General features: G+C 46.4%; 1 non-coding gene across 1 annotated transcript; it reads left to right on the top strand.

Annotated features, from left to right (window-relative positions):
- The first annotated feature begins 15,736 nt into the window (after positions 1-15,736).
- On the top strand, positions 15,737-15,810 carry TRNAN-GUU (transfer RNA asparagine (anticodon GUU)). Its single transcript has one exon. It is a non-coding gene; the product is annotated as a tRNA-Asn (tRNA).
- Positions 15,811-18,439: the final 2,629 nt, after the last annotated feature.

The following is an 18,439-nucleotide window of genomic DNA, read 5'->3' as shown; positions in this document are numbered from 1 at the left end:
GTTTTTCTCCTCTTGATCCCTTTTCCGGCCCAGACTTTTCACTCCTTGGTTTTTGCCTGCTGCACACGCAAGTCCGATGACGTCGTGGTTCTGGCCACAAGGAGTACGAAGATGAGAATTAACAGCCTGAGAATTAACAGCCGAAGGCAGTCCTGAGCGGAAGACATTAAGGACGCGTCTAAATGGGTGCTTTGCAGAGCCCTGAGGCTTTGAGGGAGTAGCATATGGCAGCAACCACCTCGTTGGCCAGTTCGTACCTTTCTACCTGCAAGTGTCCTCCACCTCCTACTCATCCTCCTTCTCCTGCCCCACTTCCTCCCCTCCGTATCCCCCTCTTCCCTTCCCCTCTCCTTCTCCTTCTCCTTCCCTTTCCCCTCCCTTTCCCTCTTCCCCCTCCCTCTCCTCTTTCTCCTTTGCCATCTGTAATGTTCCCTCATTGGGATTTCACTTCTAATATCCCTTATAGGTTATGAATTTGAGCACCCTTACATATTTGTTAAACATTTGGATTTTCTCTTATAGGTTCTCCCCCCACCCACAAGACCTTGGTGATTTTCCTACAGGTCTTTTTCTTCTTGTTTTGTAAGAATTTATTAAATATCTTCAGTACCAGTTGATTATGCTGACTGCAAGGACATTCGCTCAAGTTGTGACTTGTCTTTTTTACGCTTTAGTCTGTGGTTTGATGAACAGAGATGCTTGATGTAGTCCAATTGATCTGTCTTCGTTAAGAAGTGGTCTTTTTTTTCTACATTTTATGATATATTCTTATTAGTTATCCATTATACATATTAGTGTATGTATGTCAATCCCAATCGCCCAATTCATCACACCACCACCCCACCCCCGCCACTTTCCCCCCTTGGTGTCCATACGTTTGTTCTCTACATCTGTGTCTCTATCTCTGCCCTGCAAACCGGTTCATCTGTACCATTTTTCTAGGTTCCACATATATGCGTTAATATATGATATTTGTTTTTCTCTTTCTGACTTACTTCACTCTGTATGACAGTGTCTAGATCCACCTGCGTCTCTACATATGACCCAATGTCGTTCCTTTTTATGGCTGAGTAATATTCCGTTGTATATATGCACCACATCTTCTTTATCCATTCATCTGTCGATGGGCATTTAGGTTGCTTCCATGACCTGGCTATTGTAGATAGAGCTGCAGTGAACACTGGGGTGCATGTGTCTTTTTGAATTATGGTTTTCTCTGGGTATATGCCCAGTAGTGGGATTGCTGGGTCATATGGTAATTCTATTTTTAGTTTTTTAAGGAACCTCCATACTGAAGAACTGGTCTTTTTATCTTATTTTTAAAATCCTTGCTTACCCCTGAGATCATGGAAATACCCTGCTATATAATACCACCTAAAATCATTTTAGGTTTCATTTCGTGTTGAAATGATTTTGGTCGTGGTAGAGGTAGGAGTCACCTTTCATTCCCCTGTCCCGTCCCCAGTGCATGTGATTGAACTGTGTGGTATAATTGTTGAACATTTAAAATGTTTTTAATACCTTTGTTTCTTGAATCCTCAATTTCATCCAATTGAATCCTCCAATTTAGTCTGATTTTAAAATATTTGTATATACCAAATAAACTCAATTCTCTTAATAATTCTAGTAGTTCATCTTTCATCCATGTAAATAATTATAGTAGTCATGTTTCATTTTCACTTATTATACCTTTTCTTTTTCTTGCCTTTCCTCACTGGCTAAGATCTCCATCACAATGGTGAAAAGATGTGGTCAGAGTGAGGCCTATTTGTCTGATTCCTTAGGGTTCCTGATTGGTAAGGGGGTGGGGGTGGGAGCCAGGAGTTTATTATCCACTATAATGTTTGCTGAAGCTTTTTTGTTTGTTTTTGTTTTGGAAGCTATCCTTAGCAGATTAGGGCTGTTCTCTTCTAGCCTGTTATGCTAATGGGTTTTTTTTTTAATGGTAAATCAATGGTGAATTTTTTCAAATACCTCTTCTGTTTTAGTGATTATGATTTCCCTCCTCTACGTTGTTAATGTGGTGAGTTAGATTAATTTATTTTCTAATGATAATCAACTGTTTTCCCAGGATAAGACCAATGTTTCACAATTAAAATATGTATTGCTGGATTCAGTATTTTTTTTTAATTGCAGCAATAAAACAGGTCTGTAATTTATATTTTTCACATTGCCTTTGTGGGGGGGTGTTGGTTTCAACATAAACGCATAAAAAAATGTTGGAGAAATGTGCCATCTTTTAATTCTTTTAGAATATGTATGCTTTGGAGTCATTTCTTCTAATGAACATGTTTTTGGTCCTGGAGCTTTCTTTGAAGGAAGATTTAAAAATTCTGATTTAAAAAATGTAATGCTTGTAGGACTAGTCCATTTTATTTCCCTAAACTCATTACTGGAATATGTTCACTTCCGCTAAATTTTTTTTTTAATACTTTATTTATTTTATTTATTTATTTATTTATGACTGTGTTGGGTCTCTTAGTTTTCGTGCGAGGGCTTTCTCTAGTTGCGGCAATTGGGGGCCACTCTTCATCGCGGTGCGGGGGCCGCTCTTCATCGCGGTGCGCGGGCCTTTTCACTATCGCGGCCCCTCCCGTTGCAGGGCACAGGCTCCAGACGCGCAGGCTCAGTAGTTGTGGCTCACGGGCCCAGTTGCTCCGTGGCATGTGGGATCTTCCCAGACCAGGGCTCGAACCCGTGTCCCCTGCATTGGCAGGCAGATTCTCAGCCACTGCGCCACCAGGGAAGCCCCCCCGCTAAATTTTTAATCGGTTGTCATATATGTGTTTATGATATTCACTTATCATTTCCTTATGTCTACGAGTTCAGTAGTAATGGCTTCCTTCTTTCCTCTTTTTTTAAAAATCTATGTATATTTCTTTTTATTTAGAATTTCCACAAGCTGTGAAATTGGGGTTTGAGATAATATTTTTAGCTCTCAAGGATTTTGGAGACCTCTGCTGACATTTAAGAGCCATGCAATGCCTAAGAAGAGGCACTGGGTGTATTTAAGAAAACATTCTCCTATGTCAGTCCCACACTCACCTCCCACTCTGGGCTATTATTTCTTTAAAATATTTGTAAAAATTTTTTAAATTTCAAAAATACGAAACGTACCAAAAATAAATATGCATCCCTCACCTAATTTTAAATGATGTTATCCTTTTGCCATGTTCTGTTTAGAATTTTCATAAGAACTAAAAATATTTCAGATGTTGCTGAACTTCTCCCCACCTCCTTAAGCACTTTGCCCCATTCTCCCATTTCCCTTCTAGAAATAACCATACTCCTGATGCTGGTGTGACATTTCTTTACATGTTTTGGTATATGACAATAAATGATTAAAGACATATATAATATATCCATCTTTTTTTTTGTTTTAAGAATTTATATGAACACCATCATACTGTCATCTTTTGTCACTTGAATTTTTTTCCTTCAACTTTGTTTTTCAGTTTTATCCATATTGATAGATAGAACTAGTTCATTCATCTTAATAGCTGTAGAACAGTCCATGGAAAGAATAAACCAGAGTTTATGTATCCTTTCCCCTCAGAGGACCATTGGGTAGTTTACATGTTTTTATAAGTACATGCAGTGCTTCAGTGAACCTTCTTGCACATGTGTTCAGAAGCACATGTGTGGGAGGCCTTCTTGCCTCTTAACAGTTTTATCAGTTTTAGTAGTCTTTTCAAAGAGGCAACCACTTACTTTTTTGCTTCTGTAAATTTATTTCTAATTCTTAAGTTCCTGGTTTTCTACATAATTTCTGCACTTATCTGCTTCTGTTGTTGTTGTTGTTATTCTTTTTTGTAACTTTTTGAAATGGAGATTTAGCTCACTAGCGATCAGTTCTGATTTTCATAATTTACATTTAAATCTGTGTATTGTCCTCTAAAGACCGGTTTAGCTGCACCTTGTGTGTATACATAGTATTTTCCATTTTGTTTGATTCAGAATATTTTCTAATTTTCATTTTCATGTCTGCTTTGATACAAGTGTCGACAAAAATTCTATTAACAATCAAGTTAAGAAGAAAAAAGAGAATTTTATTCAAGCCAAACTGAGGATTATAACCTGGGAGAGAGACTCTCAGAAGCTCTGAGAACTGTTCTGCCTGTTAGAAGTCGAAGGCACAGTCATGTACATTTCTGAGACGAAAGGTCATACATCCAAATGACATACTGACATTTTACATAAAATTCACCAAAGATACATAGTCCAGGTAAGCATGTACAAAGCAAGCAGGAAGTCACTTGACCACTTACGAAGTTGGGAAAGAATGCTAATCTTTTAAGAAGTTACATTGCTACTGTCAGAAGAAATGGCGGTGGGGGGGAGGATGATCTCTACAGTCAATGGGACATTTACACCTCTGAGGGGGTCTGGTTATTGTATAATGCAGATGCACTTTCCACATGAAAGTGGGGAGAGAGGAAGCCCAAGAGGACAGAGAGAGAGAGTTTTATGCTTAAATTTTCTCAACCTGCTTTAAAATATAAATTTCATTTCATCACAAAGATTGATAGAAGTGTTGTTAAAATTCCAGATGCATGAGATTTCACTCTTATGTGTTAAAACTGAATTCTAGATACTAATTGCTTCTCTTGAAATGTGATTTGTGGATACCTCTACAGGCCTAGGATGAATATAATTTCCTCTGAATATAGTCTCCTCTGATAGGCTCCTGGGGTTCGTTAGCAGCTGGGAAACAACACACCAAGTTGATGTCTTATGGTTTCCCAGACTACCCAGGCTACTAGTACTCAAAGCTAAATCCGCTAGAGGTCGAGTCCGTGGCCACGATTTCTCATGAACTTTAAAAATTATCTTATTCTTTATACTGTTTGTGGCACCAAGGCTGCCTGGTCCAAAGAGCCCTGGGATTTGAAGGGGCAGGACTAGATCGGATGACCCTTACCCCTGAAGGCTTAAGACTTTGGGGTCCCAGCTTAATGTAGGGAGGACCTCCTATAAGACTTCTCAAGTTAGCCTGGGATTAAAACTTGGCTTCTGTGTTCCTTGTGCCCAAACAGAAGATGAAATAAGCTATCTTGGCAATTCACCTCAGAGTGTAAGCAGCTTTGAGGCCTCTTTTCCTTTCTTTTGCACTGGCACCTGCCAATGTTAGTGGCAAGCTTGCCATCTATCTTGAGTCTATGCTTTTTAAAATGACTGATGAAGCTTTAAAAAACAAATAAGCAAACAAACAACAACAAAAAGCCCTCTTCATTGAAATTGAAGCAGATTGTATTCTCTTACTTTGAAAACTATACCTTTGTAATCATCAAGGATGAATTTAGAATTCCTGGACTTCTTGGAGTGACACACCAGAGAAAGGAAGCATGGTGAGACCCTCCACCACTGCTTGCCTACTGGCCTGCTGGAACCAGGTTTTGTTCTGCACCTCCAACACGTCCATGCTGCATCCACTAGCTCTCCCTAAAAGCCTCTTGACACTGCACTGCCCACAAGCTCTAGGTCTGAGTACAAAAGTAAAAAAACAAACAAACAAATAAACAAGTGATTTTTGCCTTCTGTTTGACAATGCCAAGAAGAAAGATCCAAAAATTCTACACATGATCTAAAAGACACTTGGGCAAGGGATTCTGGGATTCTTTGCACATTGTGGGAATGTCTCCTTGGTTCCATATAATCTTTGCCTAATGGAAGAAGGCACGGCCAGAAGAGGGCCACAGTGGGACCCATGGCAGATCTCTTCTGCCATGACTGCAAGCACAATATTGGCTAGACCAGCATGTGAACAATGGAAGCATTAACATTCCCCAAGCAACAGTGGTGCTGCCAACCATTATATTGGGAGGCTGTGACCTAAGAACAGAAGAAAACAAAGAGAAGAGAGCACTGGGTGGAAAAATCTCCTTTTCAGCTAATCTGGGATATTGTGCCAGTTGTCCAGAGCCCTTGAACTGAGATGGCAACGAGCTATGGCAATTTGCCCCCGGGGGTTTGATTCCTGGCAAAGTTTTGTAAAAGGTATTTAACATCAACAGACTGGCTACAGAGTGTATAAAAGAACAGTCTCTGTCCTACAGAATTGCCAAGGATATATGTGTAAGAATATTCTCCACACACTGTTTTTCATAATAAAATGGCAGAACCAATTTATTATTCAACAAGTATGTAAGGTTTAAATGTATATTAATATATTCTGACAATGAAAACGCACTTGTTAGAAAAGAGACCATCCTGATGATTCAGATGATGTTACTGATAAAAATAAGAGGTCACCATTACTGAGCATTCGTGGCACTCTTACACACAATTCTTTATTTGAAGTTCAGAACTACCCAAGGAAATGTGTAACCTGCGGCGGAGGTGAGAGGTCCCCTGGCACAAAGGAAGGTAGGCACTCAAGGAACCCCGGAATAAGAAAACAAAGAGGGGGGAAGAGGAAGGGGGGAAGAGGAAGGGGGAGGAGGAGGGGAAGGCGAACGGGGAGGAGGCGGAGGAGGGTGAGGAGGCGGAGGAGGGAAGGAGGGGGAGGAGGGGGAGGAGGAGGCCTCAGCCAGGTGAGTTTTCCGCAGCAGCTAGATAACCCTGGTCGAGAGAGGGCGCACGTGCTCCACAAGCCTCTCTGCGACCACAGGCTTCGGCGCTGCTGCCTTCTTGGAAGACACCATCCTTCCCTCTTTTGTCTCAGACAGGACGCTGAAGAGCGCGTCGTCCTAGATGATTTCTCCGCTCCCCAAAGCCCTAGGAGGGAAGGACAGACCGACGGAAGCGTTGCTCCGAAGTGGTCCATTGCGCAGCGTCCGGCCTTCTGTTGGATGATTTCCCGGGTGCCTCTTCAAGGTAAGAGTGGACCCCACAGGATATTCCTGCTGTTCCTTGAGGAGCAGTGGGAGAGACGCCAACTTGGCCGGCTCCCCGGGCCGCGCGAGACCCAGGCCCCTGAGCTAGGCCCCTCGATGGGCTGAGCCCAGAGAACCAGCAAGGGAACGGGTTGCCTCCTGCCGCCGCAGGTTCTCTCTCCTCCCGTTGCAGGAAAACACTGATCCAACTCCCGCCGTAAGCACCGGAGAGGCAGCTAGATCATTTCTGAGGGCGGGGGTGGGGCAGGGGGGGCGGGGGGCGCCGAGGGGCGGGTGGAGGGAGCGCTAACTCTCCGCAGGAACATAGCTGGGGTGGAAGAGGAGAAGGCGGAAGGCGAGGCCGGGTGGAAGGCCAGAAGGGCTGGCTAGCCCAGGCAAGGATACTGCGCGCCGGCTCCGGGAGCCTCCTTGCGAAGGCAGGCCTCGGGCCTCCTTGTTCCTGGAAGGGGTGCCTCCTTCCGATTTAGCCCCCAAGGGACTGTGGAGCGCGAGGCCTTCGGGCGACGTTCCCACGCTTTCGCAACACCGCGGCCGCGTGGCCTTTCTCCTGCAGATGCCTGCCGGCCAGCCTGCGGGAACTGCCCAGACTAGAGCGGTGCCCAGTGGGCGGGGGCCCGGCGCGCGCACACACACGCGCGTGGCCGGCAGCGGGCTAGAGGAGAAGGCACGTCCTGCACTTGTGAACAGACAGGAGGCGTGGCTCAAGAAGCAGGACCCATCCATACACTTTGCTCACAAAATAGGAAAGCCGGGAAGATGCGGGTGCAGACCCGATTTCCCAAGCTGTGGAGCGCTGGCTGGGGGTGCGCCTCTCGCCCTGCGCCCAGGGAGCGGAGCGCAGCGAGACACCACGGAAGAGACGTCGTCTGTCATGAACCGAGGGGTATCAGGGGAGAGCACGAACGCAACCTCTCATTAGCACAAATCCCTACATCAGCACGTCCCAAGTGCAGTAGACGAGCCTCGTCCTGGGAAAACTACGTTCGTGACCACAGTCTCTCCCGTGCCCGGTAACTTATGAGCATACACCCCGCAGGCACGGTCAACACCTTGCCCTCCCCTCGCTGTCTTCCAAACCGATCTCCGAAAAGCCACCGATCGCCCACTCCCGCCTGCCCAACACACAGGAGATCCCGCGGCCCGGCCTACTAGACTGACCGCCTTTCAGCAGTGGCGCCCCACCCACCGACCCGCAGCCACTGCGCTGTCTCATCACCTACACACGCCACCTGCTGCCTCTGAGGCTCCGTCCGCAACACCTGCCACGGCTCTCGCTCTCTCTCCTGTTGCCGCACAGTGGACGCAACATTTATCCCAACAGGTCTTCGGCGTGAGCGTCCAAGGGAAAAGGGAAAACGCACCCAGTGCCAGGGAGAGTGTGCAGGGTTTAAATGCAAGAGCCATTGTAGAAACTGTGGGACTTGATTGTGGTGGGTAGCATCGTTTTGACGTAGCGGTGTTGATTTTTACTCCTACCTTCTGCTTACGGCAGCAGTGTAACAATTTTCCATTCTGCGCATACTTCACCTGCTGCCTTTGTTGGGTCAGTTAACTGATGTTAACTCCCTTCACCGCTTAATCTGCAAGTGGAACAACCCTCGAGGATCCGACCCAGCGCTCACCTTCCTCTCAACCCTCGTGGATATCGCCTCCAGGCACCTCTGCCGAGCGCCTAATAAGCATTTCATCCAAGGCATCTATTGATACTAACACCAAGACTCGGCTTGGCCTCTCTCGGTTATTCAGAGCTCAACGTGACCTGCGCCGCGGGTGGCAACGGGCGTGGGTTTGAACCGCACAGGGAGTTGAACCTCTGCAGGGCTGTGTAAATCTGAGCAAGATGCTCGGAAGCCCTCGAAAGCCACTTGTGCGGTGGAGATGAGGGGATGTGGCGATGTGCGGGTGGGGTAGGGCTGCCCTGGAGATAAGCACGACCTAGGTGCCCTGACAATCGGCCACTCTGGTTTTCCTCGGTGCGGGGAGCACCCCAGCACACAATTCAGGGGATGGAAAGCTGCCCAAAAGGTTTCCCTGACCGGGAGTCGAACCCGGGCCGCGGCGGTGAAAGCACCGAATTCTAGCCACTGGACCACCAGGGAGCTGCTGGTAGTTGGCTTTTCTCCTTGCTTCTGACAACAGTGACCTTTTCTCTTTGCTCTGGAAGGCCTTGAGCCTTCCGGAGGGGTCATCCGTCGTTCCAGAAAGCCTTAGCTAAGGCCGTGCCCTCCGTGCTTCCTCTAAAAAAGGAGCCCGAACGCCCGCGGGGCCTGCCGGGTCCGCATGTCCCGAACGAGTTGCCTCATCACGGCCGCACCTAGCCTTGAGAACTACCCTTGTGACGCGTCTTTGTGAGGTGGCCGCGTGTGGAGAGAAGGTCACGGGAGCCCGGGGAGCGTGCGAGGGGCCCAGTGGCCTGGAGGAGGTGGGAGGGAATGTGCCCGGGGTGAGAAGAGGCCACGCACCCGAGAGCCGGCAACTCCATTGTCCAAAAAGACTCAGGTGGATGCAGCAACGGAGACGGCTTGGATGGAAAACCCTTGTAAGCCAGGCTCCAAGGTGCTAAATTGGATTCCGGATCTAAAGGCGAGCAATCCCCGGATGGGCTTTGTCGGTTAACCCATCCCGTCGTGTCCCCAGCTCTCCGGAAAGAAAAACTTCAGTCTCCTGAGCCTTCCCTGAGTTGCAAGAAGTCTGACCCAAGAATTAATGATTAAAGGAATGAGAACATGCAGAGACAAAGAACAGCAGTCGGGCAGGAGAACTGGTAAGAATTTTCACAATATATCAGTCATATAGCAGAGTCACAGGACCTGTAGTTCCTCTCTGAAGGACATAGATAACACTGTTTGATGCACATTCCCAAGTTGTTTTTACAGAACCCAGATTCCCCACCAGATGGAAACTGCTGACCACAAGCACATAGACCCCAGACCAGTTAGAGCCAGAAGATTGATGATGTTGATTCCTGAAACTTCACCTTGTTACCTCACCATCAACCAGCCAGAGAATTGTGTGGGAGCTGATCACACACCCTGAGAACCTCTCCCTCACACTGTCTTTAAATACACTGTCCTGAAAGCCATCCAGGATTTCGGGTTTTTTGAGCATTAGCTGCCCGTTCTCCTTGCTTGGGCACCCTGCAATGAACGCTGTACTTTCCTTACCACAACCTGGTGTCCGTTGATTGGCTTTGCTGTGCAATGGGCCAGAGGACCCGAATGCCGTTTGATAACAGATCTTCCCCCTTACAACCTGCTGCACCTGCAGTTTTCCCGCCTTAGTCCATGCCAACTCCATCCTTCTCTATACCCAGGTCAACGATCTTGGAGTTCTCTCTGATGCCACGGTTTTCCTCAGACCCCACATCCAAGTAGTCAGGAATTCGTGCTTTCTCCTCTCTCAAGTGTGTGGACATTGATCTACACCGGGGTTTCTCAACTTCCGCAGCGCTGATATTTTGGACGGGATCATTTTTGTGGGGGAGGGTTCCACCTGAGGACCGAAGCATGTTTTCGGACACCCCTGGCTTCTGCTGACTGGATGCCAGGGAGAAACTCTCCGTCCCCCTTCCCCCAGTCTTAACAATAAAAAATGTCTCCAGACAAGGCCTAGTGTCACAGAGGGGGCCGGGGATGAGGGTGGGAGCCCAAATCGCCCCCGTTTGAGAACCACAGATGTGCACAGTCGCTCCTGTTCCTGGCCTCTGAACTCATGCAGATGACTCTCCTGATGAGGGCACGAGGTGGATTTCAACTTGGCCCCCTGCTCATCTAGACGTTAGGATTTAAGACTTTCATGTTTGTCGAGATCGTGGGGTTTTCTGCCATGAAGCCTTTTCTTTGGCTCCATCCTCGAAATCAGCTTCTTTTGAGCCTGCCCAGGAGAAGCAGCCAGGAAGAAGTCTGAGTCTGCTCAGTGAGGTTCCTTTTGCCCCTTCTGGAACTTCTTGCCTCTTTGGGTTCAGCCGGCAGAGAAGCTTTAGGGGCCGCTTTATTCCAGCTGCCCCGCGCATCCCCGAGGAGGAGGTGCACGGGGGAAGAATAGGGTTTGACTGTGACGCATGCCGCCTGGGGCCCCCACCTCCACCACCGCTAGTGCAACCTCCTGGGCTCCCCGCGGTCCTACCAGCCGGGGGTTCTGTATTGGGCCCGCCTGAGCTCCGGAGACGCCCAAGCCAGCAGGGACACCTAGGGGGAACCAGAGGGCCACTTCAGTCCTGTCCACAAGGGACGCTCAAAAGGGTCCTGACTGAGAGAGAAAGGCAGTGAATCCTCTCTCATTGGGCAGACAGAAGAGACATGAAAGGGAAAGTGAAGAAAAATCTTATGAGGTTTCAGGGTCTGGAGTTACCATGAAGTTGACCGCCTCTGGAACCGCGTCCTCCCCGTGGCTGGCGAAGGCGAGTGGAGTCCCCTTGTCCAGTCCAGTCCAAGTAGACACAGCAGACAACGATGGCCCGGGTACCAGTGAGTAGGCAGTCCCCAATCTTCCCACTTGGGAATACTTGAACTTCCCTAGCCACGAATTCCGTGCATTTCCAGGATGCAACTAACTGAGTTCTTTTTCTCAACTGCTTGAGAAAAGGAGGAAAGGATTTGGGGAAAGGATCGATCGATCGAGTGTGGAGCATATATGAAAACCACTGCAGTAAGGAAAGCAACCATTGTTGAGACTGTCTCATTTCTCTCTCACCCACCCGTTGAAAGTTAATTGCACTTTCCCTGGTAGAGTCCCCAGATTGGACCCATTTTACTTTTAATGCACAGTTGGTGGCACCTAAGAGGAGTCTAGGAGGTTCACAGATCAATATTTGAAGTATGGTAGTCACTTATGTTTAAGCATGCATTCCAAAAAGCCATGAACGTATCAAGCTCACTTGTGCCTTATCTACAAAGATGGGAAAGGAGAAGTACATATGAACGAATGGAAAACATCATAAAATAGCCTTAAGTGTCTGCTCTTTCCAACGAAGTCCTTCCCTGGATATGCTCATCAATGTCTTCTCTTTCTCCAAAACCTGACATCCAGGGCCAGACCCTACGATCGCTTTTCAGGCTCCAGCCTATTATTCCCCTCTCTGTATCTCCACTTCTTCCTCATTTTCTTTTATTCGCACAAAACAAAACATGATAGAGCTCTCCCTCAGCCTCCAGTTTTCAACATCGCACCCAGCGAACAAATTCACAAATTAGGTACACTCCATGGGACTCTCTCTGCCTAGAAAGAAGAGGAAATGTTAAGCAGCACAAAGCTTTGTACTTTCCATGGTTAGGAATTACTAAAGGAAACTTTCTCTAAGACCAAAGGCCTGAAAAGTGAGCTAACTTCCCGACGCCCCCTCACCCTCCCCGCCCCCGCCCCCGCCCCTGCCCCTGCATCCTATAATCCCGACTGTTTTGAGTCTTGTAGATTTTTCTCGCACGGTTCAGCCGCCCTGCAGGCAACTGGGTGTTTGTTCTCCCCAGAGGGTACAATAGAGGCTCTTTGGCCACAAGGGGGCAGCCAGTACATGGCAGGGAGGGCCTGTGTCCCACAAGGAAATGAGAAGGATGATGTGATGGCATGCATATCTTGACCTGGGGGATGGTTACCTGAGTTATTACATGTTGCAAAATGTATCGCTCTGTGTGGAAAAGAATGGAATGGGGAAACTTGCACTACCTGACCTTAAGAGTTACTATCACCGCCCCCACCCCCAACACAGACCAGCAGTGTGCAGGTGGCATCAGGGTACACAGCTAGAAAATGGACTGAGTTGAGAGACTTGAAACCGACCCATATCTCAATTAGTGAATGAGTTTTCAAGAAAAGCAGTTCAATGGGGAAAGGAAATAGGTTCCATATTGGGAGGAGGGGGGACAGCTGTATTTCTATCTCACACTACACACAAAAGTCAACCTTAAGTGCATCATAGACCAAGACATAAAAGTTAAAGGTATAAGGCTTTTTAAGGATACTTCGTGATTTGGTGGTAGGCAAAGAGTTACTAACCAGGACCCAAAGAATGTATAAAACAAAGACAAATGATAAATTAGATTTCAACAACGTTAGCCGTATCTTCTCATCCAAGGAGGCCACTAAAATGGAAAAGCAAGCTAGAGACAGGGAGAAAATATTCACAGCACATAGCTGACAACACTCACCGCCTGTCATTTTAATGTATAATGAGCTCCTCCAACCCAGTAACAAGTTTTTCAAAGATCAAAAAACCCACTTTTTTTCAGATGGCTTTAAAAATGTGAACAGATACTTCAGAAAAGAAGATATGCACATGGCCAAAAAAGCACACAAGGAGTGTTCAATATTTTTAGCAGTCAGAGAAACGGACATTAAACCACATTGAGATACCACTACTCTTAGTAGCGTGGCTAAAATTATAAGGAGAGGAAACACCAACAATCTTGGCAAAGATGTGGAATCACCACAAGTGTCATATTGTTGGTGGTAACATAAAATGGTACAACCGCTTTGGAAAAGGCTTTGGTGGTTTTTATGAAGTGGAGCATATACTACTCTTTGGTACCAGCAATTCTTCACCAAGAGAAATGAAAACCTATGTCCAAAAAGTCTCTTGTGGAAAGACTGTTCAAAGCATCTTTATTCACAATAGCCAATACTGGATACAGCTCAAATGCTCATTATCCAGTGAATGGTAAACAGACTGTGCTATGTTACTGCCATGGAATACAACTCAGCAATGAAAGAGGAATGGTATCTGCTTTACTCAACAATGGATAAAGGCAGAGACGTTGTGCAAAGAGGAAGAGGTTTTCAGGCAAGAGCGTGTGCACTACGATCCCATTTCCATGACATTCTAGAAGAGGCAAAGGTAAAGTGAAAGGAGTCTGGACAGTGATTGTTAAGAAATAAAACAGAGGACAATGGCAATGATTTTAATGATTCTGCGTGACTGCCTGAGTAGTCACTAAGTCCAGGCGCATGGGACAACAACAGTATGATGTGCAGTTCCCTTGCTGGTCCAATCTGGTAGATGAAAATGTCGAGGCACCGTCAAAGTTCACAAATAGCAGAAGTTAAACCACTGGTGATCACCGAAACAGTAATTAGTGAAGGTTTACCGTTCAGGAACTGGGAGCACTCCAACAGAATATGGAAGGAGGCTCAGAGGTGGTACACTGTTAGAAAGCAACTTATATTGTGAGGAGGCGGTGTCTGTTTTGTCCTTCGCAGTGATCGGTTATAACGTTAGAGTTTTCCTCGTGATAGGGAATTGGTTAAAAGTGGTTACCTCCCATCAATTTTGGCAAACAGTTTTAGGCTTTGTTTATGATTCTGAGAGGCATAAACAAGAAGTGGCCCAAGGTAAGTTTCACTTGTTTTGCAAAATAAGCTAAATGAGCTCTTCCTTGTATGACTAAACGGGTTTGTCTGCTCAGGGAATTTTCAAGTGTGATCTCCACTTGTGTTTGATTTTTAACAGTTCCCCGCTTTTGGTCATGCTCTCAGTCTAACGGTACTCTCGGGTACCAGCATTGATGTAGTCAGGCAGAAGAATCACACATATTCGCTGTCTCCACTAGCTGGGTCGTCAGGGCGGAGGGTGCCGTAGTCACCGTTATCATCATTTCTGCGGTGACTGTTAAGGTCTTCCAGTTGTCCACTCCTGATGGATACCATTTGTCTTGTGAGTGGCTGCCGACAGGCATTTAAAATCCTTGAGAGTATGGAAAGGCACTAGAGAGGTTACTTCGGTGACTCTAAAGGGAACAATAGCCAAGGATTGAAAAAGTCCTCGGAGCAGAGATTCCCAGGAGCCAAGATTAAACCAGCAAAACAGGTCTAGAGAGGGGGAGTCACCTATCTGATAAAATTTTTTATCTGGTCTTTAAGATCCTGCAGATTTTGAGTCACACAGAAACAACATTTTTCACCAGTTACAGCACAGGAGGCTCCTTGCCGGGCTTCCCTGTTTTGGAGCAGGACCGAAGAGAAACCGCTGCCCTGGGTTTCCTTCTGCTCAGACACGAGGTGAGTGCCCTGTGTGAGGTTTCCTTCCCTTCTCCTGACCTCCCGCCGCCAGGTGGCCTGGGGAAAGCAGTGCTCACGGGTCCCCAGGCCGGTGCAAGTTTCAAGACAAAGTAAAAGGGGAACCGCCGTGCCACGTGAGACAGAGGAGGGTGCCGTGACTCGGATTCGAACCGATGTTGCTGCGGCCACAACGCAGAGTACTAACCACTATACGATCACGGCGCACCACAAACCCCGCAGCGGGAGGAGTTCTTGCTCTTACGATGTTGACGTAAAATCATTCCAATTACTGCGCTGTGCCTGGACAACTGTAGGTATTCATATTTTTCTCTCATCCCCTCCCTCCGTTTTCCACTGCCTTCCTCTCAATTCTGGTACATGATGATCAAACCAAACCAAACCAAAACCCAATTCTCATCTCCCTTAATCCAGCACGTGCCTCTCCACAGGCCTCTTGGGAAGTCAAGTTGTCCTCGTGCCCACCTCGCCGGCTTCTTACCCGCCTCTTCGCGTTTGCCCCTTTGGACCAACCCTCCCCAGCTCCTCCTGGTTCCGGCTCGCGCCCCACCGACCGAGGCCGAGCAGAGGGCGGGCAGCGCCCGCGGAGCGAACGGGGAGCCGTCACGGAGCCAAACCCGGCGTTCAGCTTCCCTCGGGGGCCCCCTCGTCTCAGGCACGGGGCGTCTCCGGGGCGCTGGCATCTGCGGCGGGGACGCTCGGCTGCCCTTCTGCCTTCGGAATCGCCCGACGCACAGCTTTTCCACGGAACGAACGCGCTGCGTCGACTCCACGTCTGCGGTTGTCCGAGGCTTTGGAGCCGTCGCCGCTGTCCTGCGAAAGGCGAGTGACTCCGCCTGGCGCGGAAGCGGTGTTTGATCGCCACGGGGATGAGAGGGCAGTGGCGCTCGTGTGTCTCTGTGGCGCAATCGGTTAGCGCGTTCGGCTGTTAACCGAAAGGTTGGTGGTTCGAGCCCACCCAGGGACGCCTTTCTTCCGCCTCTTTTACAAAATAAAGGCTTCGTGGTTCTTTCTGCTCTGCACACCCTCTCCCGTAAAGGCCGAAAAAGTCTCCTCCAGTACTACCCTCCTGTCCCCCGTGTCGTGTTCACCACACGAGGACATAAGGTGCGATCGGAAGAGGTCGCCTGGAAATCATCGAAAGAGTACGGCTGGCATCCTTACTTTCTGAATTCCTTTTCACGATGGACTTTCTTCCATCCGTTGTTTGCACGTAGTAGTATTTATTTAACCCTTTCCATATACTTTTGAAATTAAGTTGGTTCTACGATTTCACGGTTACAAATAATGCTGCAGTCATCCTTGTACAGGTATCTTTAGCCACTTGTACAAGTTCTTCTTAGAGGGAAGAGTCCTGGAGAAGCAGTTGCTCGATCACATAGTGCTTACATGGTTCGTATATGATTCCAGTTTCGCTCCTTTGCTGGCTTATGAGGTATCACTCTTTCTTATTTTAGCGACTGCTTGAGGCTTTATAACAGACTTCTGTAACTTACCACAGTCTGCCTTCAAGCGATGCCACACCTCTTCGCATTCCTTCCCTGCCGGCCGTTATGCTATTGTCATCATGCATCTTACTTTGCATGTGTCCTAAACCCCACAATCCACCGTTATTACTTTAGAAAAATCGGTCCCATGTTTCTAAAGAGACTTAAATAATAAGAAAAATCTTAGGTATTTTCCCCGGCAGATAGCTTTTCTGTTGTCCTTCGCCCCTTTGCGTAGCTGCAGAATTCCATCTGATGTCAGTGGACTCCTTTAACATTCCTTATAGTGTGGGTCAGCGGGTGATGAATTCTTCCAGCATTTGTATGTCTGTAGATGTCATTATTCACTTTCATTTTTGAAAGACACTTCTTGGGGAGGAGGCATAGAATTCCACGTTCTTTAAAGATGTTGCTCCACTGTCTTCTCACTGCTTCTGATGAGAAATCCGACATAATCTTTATTTTTGTTTTGTGTATGTACTGTGTCTTTTCCCTCACTGCTTTGGAGATATTGTTCTATTTCAATGGAGTAATGCGCAGTTTAATTATGATGTGGCTAAGTGTGCTTTGCTTTGTGTTTCTTGTACTCATACTGTTCATTTGGCTCTTTGGAAATTTTTCTGTCAGTGTTTCTGCAAGAATTGTTCCTTCTCTTCTGGTCTTTTCAGGGACTCCAAATTACTCATATATTGGGCCTTTTAAACATACCTTACCACTCAATGATGCTATGTTCATTAAAATACTTTTTTGCTGTAGTTTCATTTTGGATACTGTCAGTCGTTCATGGCTTTACGTTCCCTGATCCTTTTTTTTTTCTTTTTTTTTTTTAATTCCCCCTGCAATGTCTAACCTACTATTAACTCCATCTGGTGAATTACATAATATGAGATGTTATCATTTATTTCCATGTCTAAAGTTTGATTCTGGCCATTTGTATGTGTTCTACATTTCTACTTAACTCTTGGGACATATGCAACACAGTCATAATAACTGTCTTAAAGTCCTCTCTGCTAATTTTAACATCATGTCAGTTGTGGTTCAGTTTTGATTGATTAGTCTCCTCCTTACACCTCATGTTTTCCTGCCTCCTTGTATGCCTGGCGTTCTTTGATTGGATGCCAGACATTGTCAAAGTTTCCCTTCTTGGGCACTGGCTATTTTGGTATTCCTCTAAATCTTCTTGAGTTTTCTTCTGGGGTACAGTTAAGCAACTTGTAAACAGTTGGATCCCTTTGGATCTTGCTTTCATGGTTTTTGGGGTCCGTTTTACACTTCTTCAGGTGACATGATGGCTGCGTTCACCACCATCCCCTAACGATTCCCACAACTCCTCCTAACCTGTGAAACTTTGACCACTCTGCAGTCTATAAAAATATGCGGCAGCATTATACCAAGTTGGACAGTGTTTTGTTTTTCCTGTCTTAATTAGATATTCTCCAGGCAAAGATTATACATTAATTAACTCAATTTAATATCAGCCAGAGAACTTAACGAGAACAATAGATCTTAAAATGGCAACTCGAACCGAATCCTAATAGAGAAATGCATGTTAGAATCATATATTGGGTGACGCCTAAAACAGTTTACCCCCAAATTGTAACTGACATAATTAAGTCGCTATGATTTTACAGAATTCTGAGACGTAATCTTTATTTAAAAGATATTCTAGGGCACATGTATTTTACTGGAACACATAATTTTAAATTTTATGAACTTCAATAGCTATTGGAATTAAAGTTTGCTTATTGGCTCAGTAAAACCAGAAGAGGAAATTTAGGCCGTTCAGTGTCATGAGCATTTTGAAGAGAAAATAAATCCAAGACGTGTACACGCTAGAATACTGTGCCAGCAATACTTTCCACATCATTAGAAAATCCGGAAGACAACATAAAGTAGTGTTTAGACAGAAGTTCTTAAACTCCTGTGATGCATACAAAATTGTCTGGTTATCAGGAGAGTCGGCTTTCAGGCAGCAACTGAACTCGGGCCATGTATCTTGTGGATGGAAAATGCAGCTGCGCAGGTCCCTACACCTCACTCCCCTCGCCCCCTTTTCATGTTTTAAATGGGAAGGTAAATTTTAGGAAAAAAGGCCAACGCACTCCAGTT

This window comes from Balaenoptera acutorostrata, chromosome 1 (assembly GCF_949987535.1).
Source record: "Balaenoptera acutorostrata chromosome 1, mBalAcu1.1, whole genome shotgun sequence".
Classification (NCBI taxonomy): domain Eukaryota; kingdom Metazoa; phylum Chordata; class Mammalia; order Artiodactyla; family Balaenopteridae; genus Balaenoptera; species Balaenoptera acutorostrata.
Note: the sequence above shows the minus strand (reverse complement) of the source record. Positions and strands in the feature narration are given on the sequence as shown.